Here is a 22,753-nt window from a genome sequence, read left to right on the forward strand (position 1 = left end):
TCCCTTGGATTACAAATTATCCATTAACAAAATAAATTACCTTTTCTGAAAATACTGTAATAACTGTAAAATATCTAACAATTTATATTGATCCACCAATTGTTTCAACAAAAATATTGATATTCATAAAAAAGTATCTTGGATGTTTAACGTAAGTACACTTCCCAGAATGAAACTCATTACAGTTTCATGACCCCTCTTACGTCTTTAACAAAGCTAGTTATGTTTTCTATATTTTTTTCAACACAATAATTTACTAAATAATTGCGTTCTGCCAATTAACAAAATACAATTTTTCAGAAGTACAAATATGAGAGCTTACTGGAAATCAAACTTTCAATTCATTTCCACAGATATTCTGCATGTATAACATTCCTAAAAATTATATCCCGTTATGTGTATTGTGAATATTATCAAGTGCATATTATATGAAACTCATTACAGCTGGGCTATTCTAAGTCGCCTATTAATTATTTCTGTTAAGACTGGCTCTTCAACTGTAGCCTTTGACACTGAATGCATTAAGGATGCCACTTAAAGGATTAGCAGGGACATTTAGAGCTAAAGGAATTAATTGATAGAATTAGCATAACCTAAAACTGATTCAAATTTGTATGTTCTTCATTTGAATCAAGATGACAGAGAGATCTGAGAATCTGGGTGGTTTTTGCGTAAAGCTTTCCATGAGCTATTAACATGGTTGTTGTTAAAAACAGTTATTAACTCGCTAAGCAAGTTTCTACAGATCAGTATCCAATTGTGAAGAAGAGAAAAAAGAATAAAGTGGATGGATATGGCTTTGTAGTAGGTTACAAATTAAACTGACAAATAAAACGCAAAAATATACACCTAGGCATATAGCCCATGAAATAATCAGCAAAAATTGGTATAAATGATTGAACTATGCACACTTATTCAAACTTCATAAGTAAGACTATACATAATACTGTAAAACGAACTTTACCACAATCTACGGACTCAAGAATGAAAGTCCTTTGGTACTGATTAGTGAAGCATTCTCTTTCAAGAATGGAAGTCTTTTGGTACTGATTAGTGAAGCAGTCTCTTTCAAGAATGGAAGTCTTTTGGTACTGATTAGTGAAGCATTCTCTTTCAAGAATGAAAGTCCTTTGGTACTGATTAGTGAAGCAGTCTCTTTCAAGAATGGAAGTCCTTTGGTACTGATTAGTGAAGCATTATCTTTCAAGAATGAAAGTCCTTTGGTACTGATTAGTGAAGCAAGTCTCTTTCAGAATGGAAGTCTTTGGTAGATTAGTGAAGCATTATCTTTCAAAATGTCCTTTGGTACTTTATTAGTGAAGCAGTCTCTTTCAGAATGAAAGTCCTTTGGTACTGATTAGTGAAGTATTCTCTTTTCAGACTGATTAGTGAAGCATTCTCTTTCAAGAATGAAAGTCCTTTGGTACTGATTAGTGAAGCAGTCTCTTTCAAGAATGAAAGTCCTTTGGTACTGATTAGTGAAGCAGTCTCTTTCAAGAATGAAAGTCCTTTGGTACTGATTAGTGAAGCAGTCTCTTTCAAGAATGAAAGTCCTTTGGTACTGATTATTGAAGCATTCTCTTTCCTCAATGGCATATGGATGCTCCATAAAACAGTAGCCCCACTAACTGTTAGTGCTGCTATCTCTTTGAATTTCTAGATATTCTAGTCACTGTGCAAATAAAAACTACTTAGGAATTATGGAAGAATAAGACCCCCTGAGCATATTAAAACATTGCAATAGATTCTGTATGAGTCTAAAATATTGTAATAAATGCTAATTACCAGTTTTGCTTCCTAATAGAGAAGCACCAAAGCAAAAAGTAAGAGAGCGTAGCATATATTAACGGATCTTGAAAAAATATTAGGCAAAGTACCCGAAAATATAATGAAGTAGGCATTAAAAAGGCAAAGGGTAACAGAAAAATGTTTAACTAACGATAATGGTCTGCTAGCTTGCCATAAAATTAGATTTAGAATGTACCAAAAAATTTAACATAGATGTTGGTGTCCAAGGGTCATCGGTGAATCCTTAGCTCTTTATCAAAGTAATGGGAAAAGTTTCAAAACACTGTAGTGAATAGGGCCATCAGAAGCTACTTTTTATAGAAGACCTAAGGATAAAAAGATGCAGGGTGCAATACTGTGATTGCATTGAAGCTTTAAACTGAGTTGTAAGATGAAGGGACTACTGAGAGTAATGCCAAAATTGATGGGCATGAACAATTCAGCAAATTTGACTGGAAAGTTACCTAAGAATTTATGCTTTTGCTAAGAAAAGTGAATCAAGAGAAGTAAAATCAAGAATTTATGTCATGAAAAATACCGAATTATTGATGTTGCTATGAGGACGATGGCTGCTACTATACAGATAAGGTAACTTATGCAGATGGAGTTGACAAAAACAGTCAGTGTTATGGTCTTCACAGGCTACAATTAAAATCACTGAGAAGAAAAGTGAGGCCGGGCAAGTCCTTGACATTCAAATTATGGGCACAAGGTCCCCCACTAATGGCAATTTATTTTATTAATTTTGCTGATAAAAAAGTAATGATGATGCTGTAACACAATACATAACGTGGTCGAATTTTCTGTATCGAATAAAAATTGGGGAACTGCAAACAGAAATTACGATCTGCGATGATGACACTAAGGAGAACAAGTCATTGATGCATTAGTTGATGTACAATGTTATCTACAGTCACACTATGATACACAAGAGATAAGTCTGTTATTAAATAAACTTGCTGCAAGTGAGACTGCCTGCATCAATCTGAAATGTGATGATAATATTCGAGGAGCTATTTATGATAATGGGAATGAAGTTGTAACAATGGGGTATAAATGCCATATATCAGATATAATAATGTCTCTTCTTTGGCAGTATCAAATATGATTCGTTTTTCAGTTTTTTGGGTTATCTGCATCAAATGATTTTGCCAATGACCACCTACTTCAGCTAAGTATCCATTGTCTCTCTTTCACCATACATCCTTGATGTTGAGAGAGATAGACTTGATACTTTGTTGAAACAAGATGAAACCACCGTTGATGGTGCAGATAGCTCAAAAAAACTGAAGATTGGATGATAAGCTGTCCATTTGTTCCATATAGTCATATCATGACGGAATGCAAGTTCAAAAATTATGACTACTTTTGTGGTAACTATGCTGGTAACCACATAACAAAAACAATGTGTTTCGGATTTGGTTTTGTACAAATTGTATAACACAAAGAAGACAAGTTATATATACATAACACTGGGGGACTTTTATTATATAGGTATTTTTGTAGTTATGGTAACCTACAAGCAACTGCTGTGTTGATTGCCAAGGGTTTTGAAAGTGAAGATTTTCTAAGATATAAAGAATATGCAGTGTTTCAGTATATGAGCATAAAACAGTGTTTCAGTATATGAGCACAAAAAATCTGAGTGCCAAAGAGTATCTTCGGCAAAGGCAGGGCATGATAAAGCCCCCTGAACACTAAATGTTATAAATTATGAGGTGAAAGATATACAACCTAATTCACTGCCAGCATTCATAACTCAAATTCAAGAGACAGAAAGGTACTAAAACTCTTTTTCCATGCTGAAGACCAAGTATGGAATCTAAAGATATTAAGAAATCACCTATTCTCCATTACAAACAATTAAAAATTGGTTTTGGAGGTTTAATATCGACGCACAAATGCCCAGTTAAGCAGTGTTTATTAAATTCTCCTGACAAGCTAAATCACATAAAGCATTACCACACCCACCTAAGGTTTTAAAATGTCATGTACAAGCAAAAAACCAACTTGGTGTTATGTGCCTCATGATAGCAAGACTCCCTTAAGTAGCTAAGACTTTTTCTTATTGTTGCAGATGAGTGTAACGTCATCGACTTATAATGGGACGAAAGTGTATTTGACTGATGCTGTAGGGTCCCAAATTATTTTTCTCAGATCTATAATTATTTTCTTTGAGGTGACTAAGCAGAGTGCTGAGAAATAAAGTAATTTGATTATACAAGTACATCACAGGCTTGGTTTATGTGTTATGGTATTTCATTTTGAATTATTCATGAAATGACAGTTACCCTTGAGTCTGCATTTTGCAACCTGGCTAACCAAATAAACTGGACAAAATTAATACAGTATACAGTTGGTACAAAACATTGGCCCCACATAGAAGTGGGAAAAGATGCAGAGAAAGACAGTTGGTACAAAATTCATAAAAAACGTCTATGTAAACAAAATAAATAAACCAAGAGATAAATAAATAGAAACTATATTTCAACTACTGAAAAATCCCTTCACGGAAAGTTATAAAGAGAAACACTGTTAATTTTTTAAACTTAATATCAATGTTGTTTGACCTTTACCCTGAAGATTCTTCCATTCAATTACTTGTTTGACCTTTACCCTGAAGATTCTTTCGTTCAGTTACTAATGACAGTAAAATTGATGCTCAAGAGCAATGTTTTCAGCCCTGACTGGTTCATTTTTGTTTAAGATATTGCAAAAATATTAAGAGATAAGTGAAATACAAGTTCTCTAAGAACCTCTGATATGAGGCAAGATTTATATTTCTTCTTCCAAGAAACCTGATGGTGATGGCACACTTGAGACTGAGAATTATTACAAAACTTTTAGAATTTTGTTCCAACAATGCCAGATAAATCAGAGTTTTCAACAGTTATTCTCTTGTATCTTTGAGATAAATTCTGTGAAATCTGGAATATTTTGTAGCGTACAGCTGCAGAGTATCCTGGTTTCAGATTTCAATGCTGGTGTATTCCATACAGTTATGAAAAAAATCTGACGAAGTTTTTCGCCTATTTTGCAAAAACACTTATTCAAATGCACATTTCTTCATCTTGCCCAATCTTGGGAAGAGTAAATACTTTACAGTTAACTAGATGATATATTATTTGAATAACAAACTCTACAGTAACTAAGAGAAAAAGAGATTCTTAAATAAAAAAGCAATATTTGCAAAATTATTTTCCTAAAATGAAAAACTTAGCTTCATGGTAACATATAAGCAATAAAACCACAAAATTAAAAACAATTCAATAACATAAAAAGAACAACAGGTCAGAAAAGAAAAAAATACCTAAAACTACATTTCGTCACATGATTTTCTTTCACATTTGGGGTCAAAATATGGATTTCAACTTAAGATTTTTTTTATCACATGTTGCTCCATAAAGAAAAAATGAAAAATGGGATTGTCAATTATGAGATATCCCAGACAGTTGGTGCCAGTTGATACTAGTCTCAAAGGCTAGTGGTGACTCTTAATATTTCTTTTGCTGCTCATATAATAAGACTTTTCTGTCTTATTTGGTATTCACATAATAAGTTACATTTACATAAAAAATGTATCTAATGAATGTGTACTAATGTACCCAAGTTTGATATAAAACTAATCAAATCAGTATGGTGAACAATAACTTTTTCTTAACAAGGAAACAATGCTTCCCTTCTCTGATTTAAATTGAAATATGCAACTAATATCTTGAAAGGACAGTTCAATATTAAAATAAATATTAAAACACTAAGTTACAAACTATCAAGGAGAACAAGTACCTTCATATCTATGTATTTTGATAAACTGAAGTATATTATCACACCAGAAGAAATACAAGTATTGTAGAAAACCAGTTTCATCTCACTGTTAAATTTGGCATGTACAATATGTAGCAATAAAAATTGATTTTGGTTTTACTAGACCAAATTTTCCTTCATATATATTATCTAAAGCTCTCTTGGGTAAGATTACTGAGCCTGTTTACAATATATAATTTTGCAAAAGCCATCACTTAGGTACACTCACAGTCAACTGTTCAAGGGTAAAATTACTGAAATACTGTATACAGTGAACACCCGTTTCGCGGGGATGCGTCCCCACCCCCCGTGAATAGGTCAAATCCGTGAATGCTTAAACCCATCTAAAACACTTAGAACTGCCCATTTTGATAGCTTAAACCAAGAAAAACCCTGTAAAATGCTTATACCTGAGTATTTTAATAGGTTTTATCAAAAATGCATTTATTCATGAAAATTATGTGAAAATACAGTAATTAGTGAATATTTCTCCAGTGAAAAATACTGTGAATGGGGTGAATTTTTCATGAAATGATGGCTAGATATGTTCCACAGAGAAACCCGCGAATGCGTGAGTCCGTGAACATGAGAACGCGAATACGGGGGTTTTACTGTATATGTGTGCATATAATTTTCATCTTACATCCAAAACTTTCCATCCAAACCTTGTTTTTCCAATGAAGGTAGTTTCCTCCAAGTGCTTTATGACGACTGACCAGTAATTATACAAAACAGGTAAATGCAATTACATATATAAATAATATATATATATATATATATATATAAATATATATATATATATATATATATATATATATATATATATATATATATATATATATAAAATATATATATATATAAATATAATATATAATATAATAAATACATACATACATACACACACACACACACACACACACACACACACATATATATATATATATATATATATATATATATATATATATATATATATATATATATATATATTTTATATATATATATATATATATATATATATATATATATATATATAAGATATATATATAAAAAGCAATTAAGTACAGTTACTCTTTAACTAGTTTGTCACAACACATAAAAACTGCTTTCTCCTAAAACTTTCTTTAGATGTAAAACATCTGGGCAAGACTTAAGCTTGGTGGTACTAGCAATAACGAGAACCAAAACCAAAAAGCCAAGAACATAACATTATATTTTACTGAAGTTATATCAGACAATGACTTGAGTGATATGAACATTGATGAAAGTAATGTGGTACCTACATCTGACCAATTTTTTAAGTAAATTTCTTTCCAAGTATTAATGGCTAAAAATAAAAGATCTTACCTGCACTGTGAGCAAAAAAGAATCCTGTTTTAATCTACTTCGTATAACAGCCACCAATTGTTTTCATATTGCCTCCCTTCATTTGCAGTCTAAACTTTTCATTTCTATTCTTTCGGTATTATTTCCAAATGGTCGTTTGCTAGTTTTGCATAGAGCATTTTTCCATTGTATCTGACGAATTTCGATACATTTATGATGTCTGGCATCCATCTGAAAAAGAAATTTTTAATGAAAAAATGTAAATCTACTGTGTATAAGAGCAATGCATCAGAACTTGAGGATCACTATCATTTACGCTAAAAAAACTAAAAAAGATAGTTTCCTTAAGTTCTGGGTATCTTCAAGTTATAACAATCTCAACTACTACAGAATTTAATCACAGGCTGAGATTAAGCAGTTTCATAAATCACGGTTATTAGTATTTTATGTTTACTGACCATTAAAAAATTGAAAAACTTCCACAAAAAGCCTTTGTGTTCAGAAAGTCCAAGCTGCTGAAACTGTTGAAACCTTGTAATTGATGTACTTCTATCCATGATATTACAATTGCTTCAGAAAGATTTTTATTTTGTGTATGACTGAAAAATTTTTTTTTTTCTAGCTGATTTCAGAGAATGGATATTGCACTAACGAGTGAAATAGATAGATTCTACGTATTAATTCAACAAAACAGCAGGTTCAGCAAATCTTTAAAAAAAGACATTCCATGTAAAGAATGTTAGGTTCAACTACAGCAGTAGACTAGTGTTTTATTCTTTTCAACTGCTTTCCCTAAAGCAGCCAAATATCTTCTGTTGTGATTCTGATGAAACATCCCTGTGGTCTTACCAATACAGCATTATTGTTTTACTTGGAATGTAGCAATACATTTCCAGAAACTATCTAGATCGAGAAACACTATGGATCATGAAATTTAGACTATAAGGCCAAACGTTGGATCACTTTCGGCCTTTCACCGTTTAAGACACTGAAAAGATGGGTTAGGAACGATCGGACAGAATGAAAGAGAAAGAAAAATAATGAATGAAAGAGAGAAAGAAAAATAATGAGATAAAGTCCAAAATTTAAAGGGGAAACAAACAGAAAACCACACGATTGCACTAAGTAGTAACAGTTAAAAATGTTCAACAGCAGAATGTTAAAAAAAAAAAAAAAACCTATGAGGGGGAGGGAGATAAAGCAAAATTCTAGAAAGGGACCCTGCAAGCACAGTTTAGTAATACCCACGGTGCACCGCGTGGGGTGCAATGAAAGCATTAGCCCCCTGTAGGGGAGTAGGATCACACTTCCTTTCAACTTAGCAGGATGCTAAGATTGGTCTATACAACAGTGATGCAATTTTCATAGTAAAGAAAGTGAACTACTAAAAAGCATATTATATAACTTACTTATAACAATGATCAAAATTCAAAACCGACACTAATTAGATAAAGGTTGACAACAGAAACATGGCAATATTAAAACGCAATAGATGAATATTCAGACATGTTTAAATTGTAAGCAACAATACCAGTATTGTACACTTTCCAGTTAAATGATATGCTGTCATTCATGATAATAATAAATCTTTTTGAATTCCTTATATAAACAAAAAATGGAGAGAATCAAATGATTTCATTAGCATGAATATCTATGGTAATTATATTACCTAAATATTTTCCAGAAAGCACTGAAAATGGCAATTACTGAAGTAATTTCAGATAAAAATCAAAATGGGAATAATTCTAACTAACATATATTGTTCATGTAACAAAATCTTAATTGTTCAATCACACCGTGTTCACTGCAATGACGTTGATAACTTAACAGAGATACAAACAACTGACTTTATATCATGAGAGCGTGATTAATAATCTCACACGTTTGGAAATTCGATTTTAACCATTACTTAACCACCACTCCACTTAATTATCAGATCTCCAAGTCAAGACACCAATTAACGTTCGTCACGTTTCTGCACTATGAAGGATGACATTCTTTACACTAAAAGAAGACTGACGTTCTTGGTTCATCACACCATCTTAAAGTTATTCATTATATTCTGGCATTAACTCGCTAAAATGTATACAATAGAAATCTAGATACATTCTAGGAAACTTCACCAAAACCCTAGAAAGACAATTAACGTTACGGTGTTTTAAAAACTGAAGTGTACCTCGTGATTACTGAAATGCCTAGTGAACAATACTATCAAGGTAGTTTGACAATTACCAGGAAGTTCAAAATAAGTTTCAACTTTAGACTGGTACTTTCAGGCTTCTACAACGACACTAATGGCGTATGTACATCGTATCAAAACAGTAATTCTATTACACTAAATCTGACTCTCTCTCTCTCTCTCTCTCTCTCTCTCTCTCTCTCTCTCTCTCTCTCTCTCTCTCTCTCTTTCTTTTGAAATTAAAAGCAGGATCAGCATAAACTCTGCAAGTACTCACCATTTTCAGCAACTGTTTGGTTTCTTGAGCAAAAACGCCAAACATTTTACCCTTTCTTCACAACCTTTCCTCATAATGGGTGAAGTTCTTTACTGCCTGTAATGATTTTTGGTGTTCCTCCGAAGTGTTCTTTATTGGGCCAAAGCCTTGTCGTATTCAAAACGTCAGTTGAGTTTTGAAACAAACAGCATGGTCTGGCATCCATCTGAAACGGTAATTGTTGTGCAGTTTTATTGGAAACAAAAAAACAAAATATGCCAGAGGTTAACTGAAAATTTAAGATTACTATTTATAAGTTACAGGAAATATCACAAATACAGGTTGGGAGTTAGCACACTTCAAACACAGGTTCATGACTTTCAGTATTAGAATAATTCAGAAGCTGATCAGCTCTACCTCAGATCTTACATTTCTTGAACTGGAGACATCAAATAATAAGTCAACATGGATTTCTAACAACAGTATATTGATTTCCTGCCAATTATCAAAAAGAGGGCCTTTTTATTACAAGTTTAACTTTAGAATTCAGTCTAAAGACACTGTTTTTTATCTTAAATATCCAAATACATCAGATCTTTTCCCAAAAACATCTAAAACTACATGTATTACGGATGTGTATGAAATGAACTATTATGGTGTGTTGGCTATATTCCACAAGGCTGTTTCATGTGAAAGTGGTTCATATTTTTATAAATACTTTTAGCCCTACCTGGATAAACTTAGGTTGAGGGGGCCTATACGCTGTACTTGAGCCTACTTGAGAAATTTTGATATTCCCAAACTTTCGCTTTGTATGGGATAAAAATTCAGCAGCCAAGGCTTTGACGAAATTTTTGTAACTTCAAACGATTACCTGATGCCAAGATCTGTGGTTTATATAAAAACTGCCTCTTATTCAAAGAACATGAAATTATATTGTCATTATTAATAAGTAAACATGCAGATGAATTCCTATTTCTTGTGGTGGAATCATAGCATTCTTTGGATCTTGAAGTATAAAAATTTATGCAATTTCAAATGTAGCATTAATCAAAACGCTGCCTCATGATCAATAGCATTTAATTCACAAACAAATACATTACTACCTTGAAATGAAAATATCAGCAGTATCTGTCTAATAAAAAATATTGCCCTATGTAGCTCTCTTTGGCTTGAAGAGGTGAAGAGATCACCTCACCTTCAAAATTCTTACAAATAATATTTGTGTACCTCCAAACAGCCTATGCTCCATTAGATACATATGTTAATTGTTTCATTACCAGAGAGAGAGAGAGAAAGAGAGAGAGAGAGACTCATGATGATGAGTGACAGTAGCTAAGTTTTAATCTTTCCTCAAATCAGTCCCATAGAAGCAACTTAAAAGCTGTCCATTAAGATATGTAAATTGATCAAAGAGACGAGAGTTGTAGTGTACAATTAAATATTAATTTCACCTTATATTCACATGTTAATGTCCAGATATCTTGTTTTTCACATAATAAATGCACAATTAAATACCACTTTCTCAGACAAAGACCATTACATAGAATGCTATCTGATTTGGAATCATCTTTTCACGACACAGTGATGTCACTAATAGGCCTTTCTAACCTTAATGGTGTTCTCAATCTAGCTAATTATGGTTTTACAATATCTGTTATCACCAAGTGCATTTGGGAAGCCCATTATTCATTGAAAATTTTTTTTTCACCAAGTCTAACATTGTAAAGTGAATATTTTATTATTCAACATATCTAAAAATTCTAAAACATGTACATTTGCCAGTATTTTTACATGTAAATTATCCAGTATTCTTTAATTCACTTTAGTTATTTTATGAAAGTATTTCATATTTACTTAGTTGACTTTGCATATGATTTTCTTCAGGATAAGCTTTATCTTTTAAAAAATTAAGCCTTCCTTTTTTATATAAAGCATTTATAATATTAATGTATTTATTTGAACCTGACTATAAATATCCACACAAATAAAACAAATCTACATGTTTCAAAACATTAATGAGTTTGTTGAGACCAAGGTAACTGTTTTACTTTAAAATAAAAACATTTCTGATATCTAAGGTGTCATATTTTATATAACCTCGTTTCACTAACCAGGATACTTCCAAAATAGCTGAACCAGAAAATAAAGAAGGGTTTGGCAAGGTTTTTGTTCTCGTAATAATATTGTTTATGGTACAGCATTTTGAAAAAAAATTTTTTTAACAGGTAATAGCCTGACATCCAAAAAGCAATTGAGTAAATCCATAAAATAATTGACTCTGTACATATTATTACAAACTTTCCTGAAAAGTAGAAGTGAATTTAATAGTAAACAACACTGAGTCAAGTAACTGAGGTTAACACTTTCCTGAAAAGTAGAGGTGAATTTAATAGTGAACAGCACTGAGTCAAGTAACTGAAGTTAACACTTTCTGTTAAGTTTTAATGAAAGAAACCTAAAATATGAATCATCAAGAACCAACTAACAGCTTTGTTTCTTGTCTCTAATAATTTGTACTGTAGAAAAAAAAAGCTGTTGCTGTGGCGGAGTATTAGGAATATTAAGAAAAATAAAGAGAATATACTTTTCAAAATTTTGAAGATAGGGAACTAAAGTAGATAATGACTAACTGTCTATACATACTATAATGGAACAAGGAAACAACGCCATTTCTTAAATGACATAAATAGCTCGGATTTTATCTGCTGTTTCCTGAAGGATCAGCTCTCGAAAGCTTTTGTATAAAATAGGACGAAGAAGACCCTTACGTGCATAAGTACAAAACTTTGATGATCATCAGATAATTACATGCATACATAATGCGCGTATGCATGTATTTATGTCCTGAAACCATGTGCATTCATTTCAGCTATTTCAATATCCAAGTTCCTGTTCCATTAATATATATACCATGGCGATAACAGATTTAAAACCCTGTTTTAATTTCCGGAATTAGTCAAATGTAAAATTGAATGATACTTTTCATTTCAAAAATTCATGGAATGAAGTTATGCGTTCATGAATTGGCAGATTCCAAGTTAAAAATTATATATATTTTATTTGATAGGCAGCAATTTATATTTAATATTATAATCATTATGCATGGACGTAACTGCCATACGCCAGCAAAAACTGTTGCATATTTGTAGAGGGAATCTGTTGTAAATGATTTCGGGAACCCTTTTTTCATACTAATTCTATTGAAATTCAAGCAAGTACACGTTCATGCATACTGCTCAGGGAACGTACTTGGTTTTCGCTTAAATGCTTTGTAATCAGCTGTTTTCCTGAAAACAACAACAATCGCATACCGAGTACAGCATCTTTTGGAACAGCCTTCAAAGTAAGGGAGGTCCGAACACATTGTTAAAAACAGCCTACTTGTTTATAAAGACCAGAATTATCGCAAACAAGCCATCAGAGGCTTCAAATTTCGTTGACTTTTCTCAAAAGAAATTATATCAACTTTCAAGTCTTGGATATTCATGCCTTGCAAACCGCACCCAACGACCCGGATTTAAAGTCTTAAAAAATAACAAATAGTCTGACTGAAGCTAAACTACTTAGTTCCGCTTATGATAGCAGGTTAATAAGCTTAAGTATGCCTTATTCAAAACTGGGAAATTAGTTTCTTACGCTGCAAAAGGAAAATAATCAAATTAGAAAACACCAACGCTTTTGTCAACCTGCGTTCTTGTGTATCCGACGTTTTCCGATGTTCTTGTTACGGGAACCATCGCTAAAGCGACCCCACTTGTGGCTAAAGTATCAGAATAGCCGATTTGTATCCATTTTTTCAAGATATGGAAAAAATTAACCCAAATTTCTCGCTTATATCTTTTGTATTTAAAAAAAAAAAAAACTTTTGAAATTCCGCCATCATGTTCACCACTACCAAACGTACGAGACGAACCGGCTATGTTGTCTTCGTCACAAAGAATGTCGTAAGCCAAGCACAAAATGGTATAAAACCAGCACACCGCATATGCTTACGAGCTCTAAGTCGCGCTACATACATTTCAGATCAACTTGAAATAGATTTCTTACCTTAACAAAGAGTAAATCCGGGTAAAAACGAGATATTCCATTCTTCAGACACTTGAAAATTCGGCCGGGTCTCGGCGGTAGGGAAAACGGCCGGCTGGGGCGGGCAGGTGCTTTTGCTTTCCGAATGCCTTGACGTCATAGGCTTAGAGGAGGATAGTTGCTACATAAGTAGATCCCAAGTGCTTTATAATTTCTTTGTAAAGGATTGCTCGTTGCTTTCTTGATTACACTTACCTGGAATTCTTCTCGCGTAATTTTAAAGCATGTGCCTTAAAGAGAGGAAATATCCCAACATATAAATAACATAACTGAAAAAATAAGTTCGGGGTGAGATATGGCATCGAGGCCGCGATCTATAAAAACTGGTTCTTTGTTCAAAACTTAATATCATCACAGGGAATCACTTAAAAACACTGTAGGCTAGTTTGGTAGCAATCTTGAAATGTTAAAATTTTAATGTATTTTACTGAATGGGGAATATGGATATTATCAAAATTGAAAATATTAACCAAGTATTTGCGTGCAAGACCTTCGTGTTCATATCAGGTGGAAATGCCATCCAGATCTCTAAGATTTAAATGGGAAATACTCTGGTTTTAATCTTGTCAATATTTATAGCGAAAGAAAATTAAGAAAATTAATCCCTCACAACTCAATTAGGCAATATATCATAAGTATGAATCATTGCTTTCAGGAATGTATGTGTGTGTGCGTGTGTGTGCGTGTGCGTGTGTGTGTGTGTGTGTGTGTGGATGGGTGTGTTTAGGTCTGTTTACATGAATTCGTATATAGCGCTCATTACCACAAATTCACCATCTAAATATTTTCAGGTTTTGTTTATTATCAATATTCTGTAAGCTTACAATCTGGCTCTCTCTCTCTCTCTCTCTCTCTCTCTCTCTCTCTCTCTCTCTCTCTCTCTCTCTCTCTCTCTCTCTCCTGAGCATGTTCATCGCCCTCCCACAGTCTCGTAGGCCTGTGAATACGTACACCATCTCATCCAGTTCACATACACTTAAGTAGTTAAATTTTTATTTTATGAAATTTTAGCCAGGTTGCAAAGTCCAATATATACACAATTGAAAATCCTACTTTGTTTAATGTTGAATATATATTTAACCCTGACAAAAAAAAAATGAAGCTAGTTCTTTTACCAACCCATGCAACAATTCCCCAACTGACAACCCCTCAATCCTAGATTTCAAGATGGCTTTTTTTTTATTATTTTTTTTTCTTTTTCTTCAATAGGCCTCTACCATAGAAGACGTCCACAGGTCAGCTACTTAAGTATTCAAATGTCGTCATGTCGTTGGTTTGTCCTTGATCCCGAGCTGAAGCGAGCGACTGAAGGAAGGCACAGCCAGGACTCATTCCTCCTCAAGACTCAAGGCAGAGTGGACTTGCTCCTCCTCATCCTCCGACAGCGAACTTGTAAGATTTGGGCAGACTTCGGCTTGTCTTCTTTTTCATTCTCGCTCCCTGACTCCTCTGATACAGTAAGATCATTCAGTCTACAGTACGTCCGCGGTGCAGTCGGTTTGCTCCTAAAAGTTGCTCTTGTTTGTCAAGTGTAGCCACTTTGTCTCACTCTAGCTTGGAAACGATTTTCGTTCTCGACTCGTAAGTGGATAACTTCACCTTTACGTTGACTTTCTCGCTCCCGACCCTCTGAGACAGTGAGATTATTCGGCCTACGCGCGGTGCAATCGGTTTGCTCCTAAAAGTTGCTCTTGTTTGTCAAGTGTAGCCACTTTGTCTCACTCTAGCTTGGAAACGATTTTCGTTCTCGACTCGTAAGTTGATAACTTCAATTTTTCTGCTGAGTTTCTCGCTCCCTGACTCCTCTGAGACAGTGAGATTATTCGGCCTACGCGCGCGGTGCAATCGGTTTGCTCCTAAAAGTTGCTCTTGTTTGTGAAGTGTAGCCACTTTGTCTCACTCTCTAGCTTGAAACGATTTTTGTTCTCGACTCGTGTTGATAACTTCAATTTTCTGCTGAGTTTCTCGCTCCCTGACTCCTCTGAGACAGTGAGATTATTCGGCCTACGCGCGCGGTGCAATCGGTTTGCTCCTAAAAGCTGCTCTTGTTTGTCAAGTGTAGCCACTTTGTCTCACTCTAGCTTGGAAACGATTTTTGTTCTCGACTCGTAAGTGGATAACTTCAATTTTTACGTTGACTTTCTCGCTCCCTGACTCCTCTGATACAGTAAGATCATTCAGTCTACAGTACGTGCGCGGTGCAATCGGTTTGCTTCGAAAAGTTGCTCTTGTTTGTCAAGTGTAGCCACTTTGTCTCACTCCTAGCTTGGAAACGATTTTTGTTCTCGACTCGTAAGTTGATAACTTTCAATTTTTCTGTTGAGTTTCTCCCCCTGACTCTCTGAGACAGTGAGATTATTCGGCCTACGCGCGGGTGCAATCGGTTTGCTCCTAAAGTTGCTCTTGTTTGTCAAGTGTAGGCACTTTGTCTCACTCTAGCTTGGAAACGATTTTTGTTCTCGACTCGTAAGTGGATAACTTCAATTTTTACGTTGAGTTGCTCGCTCCCTGACTCCTTTGAGACAGTGAGATCATTCGGCCTACTTGCGCGGTGCAATCGGTTTGCTTCGAAAAGTCGTTCGTGTTTGTCAAGTGCATGCACTCTACTTCACTCTAGTTTGGAAACGATTTTTGTTCTTGATTTGTATGTAAATAACTTCAATTTTTATGTTGACTGCAAGTTGTGTTTAGTAAAGTTTTCACTGCTATATACTCAGTGGTCAGTGCGTCTAGATATGTGATAATTATATACGTGAGCATTCCTATTCAACATAGATTTTATTCAATGTTTACATTTCTGACATAAGGTTAAGATTAACTGGCTTTTTTAAAGCAGATTTAATAAGTTATTGGGAATGTTGATCGCCACTTTAAATCTAAAGGCACTCGTTTTTACACACTTGCATTCAGCACAGAGATTTCTTTTACAATACAGAATTACTTGTGCAAATAATAGTGATTAAGAGGTTGAACGTGCTTGCCAGTCAAGATGTTCGAATTCTGCTTATAACATGCAACTCCACCACAGGAGATAGAACATATGTAAGAAAAATATGCCAAAGAAATTACTATAATATATATATATATATATATATATATATATATATATATATATATATATATATATATATATATATATATATATAGTGCAAGAAGCTTAGGCATATTTTTCTTTAAATATGCTCTACCTCTTGTAGGGAAGTTGGATGTTATAAACAGAATTCAAACAACTTGACTGGGAATCACGTTCAACTTTTTAATCACTGTTATTTGCACAAATAATTCTATGTATTATATATAAATATACTTATATTATGTATGTATGTATGTATATACAAAATTTTACGCGCGTGTGTGCTTAAGGGAGTGAATACTGATTCAGAAATTCCTATGTGCCGTTTTCATTTAATGGTAAATGAGCATGAGTCTGAGAAGTGCATATAAAACAATTTCAGTTATGAAGAAACGACATATTTCCAATTTTAAAAGCGTAAAACGTATTTCTCCAAGTGAGGAAAAATAAATTCAAGTTACATGTTAATAGACGAGAGGGGCGTATATCAAACAGACAAATAACTTGCATATTCACGTACGTGTTAATTTGACATACACGATAGCGATTTGCGCCGTTTGTTTTGGAACTTTTCGAGAATCTTGCAGTTTCGTTATACTGACTTAATTATCATACGAGAATGATAAGTATAATTTGGCATTTATTTATGAATTGGGGTAATACATGCAGGGCATGAAAAGACGGTATTAAGCTTTTTCCTGAGGCTGCAAATTTTTAGGAAATGTTTAACTGACGTACTGAGATTCTTTCTCAATAGATAAACAGCAAACGTCTTCGGGACTGGTTTAAAGGCTTTCCTTCTAAATATATTGTAGTTTTGTCTACCCGAGCGTTAAACCTCTTGAGCTGAACGGGTGTACCGTCAGGTGGACGAACGTTACTGTACATTTCAGAGGAAAAACATAATTATGGATTTTTGGTCTTAGGAAATTTATGATTCCTGATTGCATGATTTCTGACGTACACAAAGGATTCAAATCTTTTGCACATTAACTTTTAGCCGTATTTGCTTGTGACTACAGCAAATGAAGACGTATAGTTGACCAAGAAACCTTAAAAAATAATTACAAAGGAAGACATGAGACACGAATTAATTTTCACAAAAAAATCTACATGATTTGATCCACTGCATGAACATGATTTTGATATTTCCCCAGTTATATGAAGTGCTTTGTGATACTGTTAAACTGTAGTAAATAACTGCTCATCACTGATCTTTTCAAGGTGTATTATTGTTAAGGAGACTCATATAAAAATAACGGAACGTATGAGAAAAAATGAAATGTCGAATCATGAACGTCAAATCTACTATTGCCTTTTATTTTCATAAAGGGAGCAGCATAACTGCAGAGCCAAAACTTTCCACAAGAAGTGAAACCAATAAATGCACACCCTACGCATATATGTCTCGATGTTTCATGCCATCAGGTAGAAAAATAACTTTATTGGGAATAAATAACACTACTGATAACATTCCAAGTATGAAGACTCCTATGAGCTACTTACGTTCCTGATCTTGTCAACAATAATGCAAATTAATCTTTATTTGCTTTAATAGGGTTGTTTAGACTTGTTAGACGTAGCTCTTTTATAGTCACTTCATTTTACTGAAGACCCTAAACTAATCATCGTGGTGGGCCGTATTAGTTAATTAATTTATCTATTTATTTTGCAACTTCAGACCAAGTATTTGGTTAGAAAATTCTGGGAGGATTAAATGCTTTCCAACAAAGTACACTGTGTTACTGTATTGGGCACCCGAGGCTAAAGTGCTTAGTAACCCTCACAGTAAAACATCTAGTGGCCAAAGGACAATATACCCCAGACAAAACTGATAAAAAAAATAATAAAAAAATGAAGATAAGTGGTGTTAATGGCTCATTCCAGATATAAATAAATTTCTCGAGTCTTCGCACAAAGGGCATTCATTCCCACGCCTTCCTCAATCTACAGCACTCGCTCGATTCCACATTGGCTCGTCCTATCTATGCCTCTGCTATCATCCTTCCCCCCTCAACCTAAACCTCAACCAATGAGGACCCCATTCCCCGACCCATCCCACCAATCCCATCGCCAATGCCAATTCCCCAACCAAGCCCCGAAAAAAAAAGGGTTCAGAGTGTAGACTATTGGTCTTGACCAAAGAAGCCCCAGACTCATCCTCCCTCGTTCTCCTTCACTACTAGTTCTTCTTCTTCTTCTTCTTCTTTCTTCTTCTTCTTCTTCTTCTTTGTTCTGCTCGAAGCAGACTCATCTCGCAGACGCCGAAGTAGGCCTAAACTAAGGCTGCCCTGCCCTGTTTGGTTTCGTCCTGGGAAGGGGGCAACGATCATAACTCTGCTTAATCTTCATTTATTATTCACTCCACAAATTCAACATCCACAAAGTCACCAGAAGGGCTGTGGAACCCTCTTTGGCTGTTGATAACAGACATGTCAGCGTTTAGCAATTTTCAGACTTTAATGTCATCCTGGATCAGGAGTTTAAGGGGCTTGTTCTTGTATCCTGTATAACCTTTCTTTATTTAAGCACAGAACCGACTGGTTTTAAACTGAACGAATAATTAGTGGCTTGGGCGTTGACGCTGAAGTCAGATAAATAAATATTTTATGTACTTTTTTGTTTGTTTGTGCGTGTGTGTGTAGGTGTGTGTGTGTGGGTGTGTGTGTGTGTGTGTAGGTGTGTGTGTGTGTGTGTAGGTGTGTGTGTGTGTTCACGCGCGCGCAGACGAATGATGTCCAAACAAAAAAAAAAAAACAGACTACCAGGCAAGCGTTTTACGTCAATTAGGATTGTAAGTATTTGTATTGTTAAAAAAAAAATCAGCTATTCTTTACCAGAAAAAACGCTTTTTTACCTTAGACTTCACAACTTACAAATATATGTATATATATATATACACACATACATACATACATGCACACACTTATATGTATATACACATACATACACACACATACATACATACATGCACACATATATTATGTATATACACATACATACACACATACATACATACATGCACACACATATATTATGTATATACACACATACACACACACATACATACATAATTTGTATAAATATGTACGGCAAACATTCTCGCATTTATTCCCATAGAATGGGTTGTGATTTAGCAGACAACGAAGTTTCTGGGATGTTCCAAGAAATTCTCGCCGCCCTCCCCGTGATTGCTGCAAGCACCATCGGGGTGCTGCTGGTGCTGCTGGTGATCTACTTGCTTCTGAAGCTGAAGGAGATGAAGATGAACTTGGCCGTAAGTATCTCGCCTCGTCAGTCCTGTTCCTCTGCACTGTGTAAAGGCATGCAAACTACCGGGAAGTGGGATTTCTGGTATAACTTACAGATGCGAAAGCGTCCTTGCAATTGCTCGTGAACTAAAGAGTGTTGTTGTCTTGTTAAATGATTCATGTACATATTTGTTTTTTTTTTATTTGTTGTTCTCATGTACAAGTCTTTGCTTGGAGATGATGGGTTGATTAAGGTTTTGTTTACCCAAGTATCAAGCCTTTCAGTGGGTACCTAGTCATCTTAAAAACATAGCCGTTGGTTGAATTCAATTTGGTCATTGTGAACTCAAAATATCCTTAGTAATCTTACTTGAAGGTACTAAAAACTCCTTTGAATTTCTGCACCTATATTCCATTGAACTCTAACCACATGGTCCGTATTTTCCTTTCAGCAAGTGGATAAAGCTCTCTTAGGTCATACCAGGTTAATATTTCCATCATATAACTACTCACAAAGGTATAGTCGAGGTTTCTTGAATAAAATTGACTGACAATAACTTGGTTTACATATTCTACTAAACATATCGACAGTCAAGTTTGGCTTGGTCCTAAACTGTTCCATTTCTCTTTTCTTTTCAGACCTACGAAGAAAGAAAAAACATGCTCCACAAAGTCCCTTACAAACCCCACAACCCCTACCCCAGCTCAAAAGTAAACTTTCTGGGGAAGTAGAAGGATGGGTACCAATAACTACCCAGGTGGCAGGATATACCATAGTGGCGAAAGCAATTAACTTTCGCTTTTTGGGCGCTGTGTGGAAAATAAGATTCGACCATCCCTGCCTACTCATAGATTTCTGACCCAACTCTCTATTAAACCTTTAGTTGTAATTATCAAAATACTTTGGTTCATTTCCTGGTATTGTGAAGAAAATTTAAAGTTCAGCATTCAGCACTTCCACCAGCCCTTTTTTATCTTTCGGCCATTTTGAACTGAATTTTTGGCAAAAGCAGTTTACCGTTGATTGGCTTATGATCACTTACAAACAATTTCCTCGTCCAACACATAAGATCTGTATAGTTCTGGTACCACTCGATGCTCAAAACATGACACTTCTTGTTTGGCATTAATAATTGTACCTTAACTTTGTTCATTTAGTTCCAATCGCGATCAGTTTTCGTGTAATTGTGTCACTATTTTCACTTTTTTTTTTTTTTTTTTTTACATTCCTAAATACGCTTATCTGAAATTCCTCATTATCAAACATCAAATTTCCGGTATATTACATACTTCAATATACCCGTTTTTAATCTTCAATATTTGATTGTATTAGGGTTGAATTTTCAAAAACAATTTTCTGTACATGCAAACTTTTGTTTTACCTAGTCAAAGATCTTTGGGCTTCAAGTAAATTTTAATTATCTACTATATTAATGGGCAGTGTAAAACAGTTCCTTGCAAATAAGCTAAAAAAAATTATTAGTCAACAAAAAATTTAATTGAATATACTGCCCTTACTTTTTAGTAACAGTTTCCCGTTTCAGTTATGAGGGGAAGGGTCAACCAATGAGTTATCAGCCAGAACATTAAAATTGGACTACCCTTTTAAGATTTTCTCACATTCCAACTCTCTCGTATGCAATTGGGCTATTCATAGAGTTATCTTTAAAAAAACAACCTGAAAATAGTCAACCGGTCCGGAATTACCAAACTGTTTTCATTAAAAACTTTAACACCAGTCTGCAACCTTAGTTTTCACAATAAATACCATAACCCAGTAATTCATTTATTCAATTTTGGGGGGCCTTTGATTTCATCGTGTAATTGTTTTTGTTGATAAAAAGTTTTAAAGCTTAAATTTTTGAAGACTTAAGATACGTACCTCATTCTGTAACAATATCCACGTTTTTTGTTTAAAACTTTGTAAAGTACATTTTTCTAACTAGTGTTTTATGCATTTTTGTAGAGTAATTTTGGTTATTTGTAAACGAGGCAAAATTCTGTATTATTTTTTTTTTTAAATTCCATGTTTTTTCAAAAAACGCTGTGATCATAATGTGCCCCATTACAGGTATCAATATATATATATATATATATATATATATATATATATATATATATATATATATATATATATGTATATATATAATATATATGTATATGTATATTATACACACACACACACACACACACACAAATTTCATTCTTTTGTTTTAGACACTCAAGCGAGATCAGTTACAGGTTTAAACAAAGTGTTTTTTTTTTTTAAGTTTGTCAAACTACAAAATTTTACTCCAGTCACTTTTGTTACTTGTTTCATGTCAGCTTCCAGCAAACAATCATTCAATACTTCACAATTAAATAAGTACTTTTCACTACTTCAAAGTACTTATTTAATTGTGAAGTATTGAATCACTAGATGATTATTAGCAGTAAAACTTTCAGCAGCCATTAATTTGCATATGTTAAATTCCATAGCTGTCACCTTAAGCATCTTCCATACGAAACATTACAGAAAATAATTTCTTTAACCGACCATATGACATTTAAAATATTCTAGCACAGGTATCCAAATACTGGTTTCCAATTGACGACTGTGTACTCTGCCTTATACAAAAATTCAGGCTCTTATAATAAATTTCAAAATTTACTGTGTGTTTCCATTAAATCCTAATACTTTACATGTCATAGTACATCTTATATGAAGATGTATCAAGGACTACTGCTACGATACAGCTTTATACATGATAACCATGTATGAAAGAGCGATGCGTGGAATCATTACTGAAAAAAAAAAAAACAAATAAATAAATAAATAAAAATCAAAGCGTAGTATTTATGGAAGATAAGGCACTGTATATTCCTACGTGATGTACAGTTCAGTACTACACAAACGTAAAAATAACATTCAGTGTTAAGGATTATATATTAGCTTCCATTTCCAAAACATGAATTAAAGTATAAATTTACCTTTATCGTTATAATAG

At 34.0% G+C, this 22,753-nt stretch overlaps 1 long non-coding RNA gene across 1 annotated transcript in view; it reads right to left on the reverse strand.

Moving 5' to 3' along the window:
* Window positions 1-22,753, reverse strand: part of LOC136851418 (uncharacterized) — a 66,263-nt gene that overhangs the window by 33,911 nt on the left and 9,599 nt on the right. The window contains exons 2-4 of the long non-coding RNA XR_010856874.1: window positions 13,404-13,672; window positions 9,375-9,579; window positions 6,940-7,149 (exon numbers count right to left, since the gene is read on the reverse strand). This is a non-coding gene — a long non-coding RNA (uncharacterized lncRNA). The remainder of the gene's footprint in view (window positions 1-6,939; window positions 7,150-9,374; window positions 9,580-13,403; window positions 13,673-22,753) is intronic.

This window comes from Macrobrachium rosenbergii, chromosome 23 (assembly GCF_040412425.1).
Source record: "Macrobrachium rosenbergii isolate ZJJX-2024 chromosome 23, ASM4041242v1, whole genome shotgun sequence".
NCBI lineage: Eukaryota > Metazoa > Arthropoda > Malacostraca > Decapoda > Palaemonidae > Macrobrachium > Macrobrachium rosenbergii.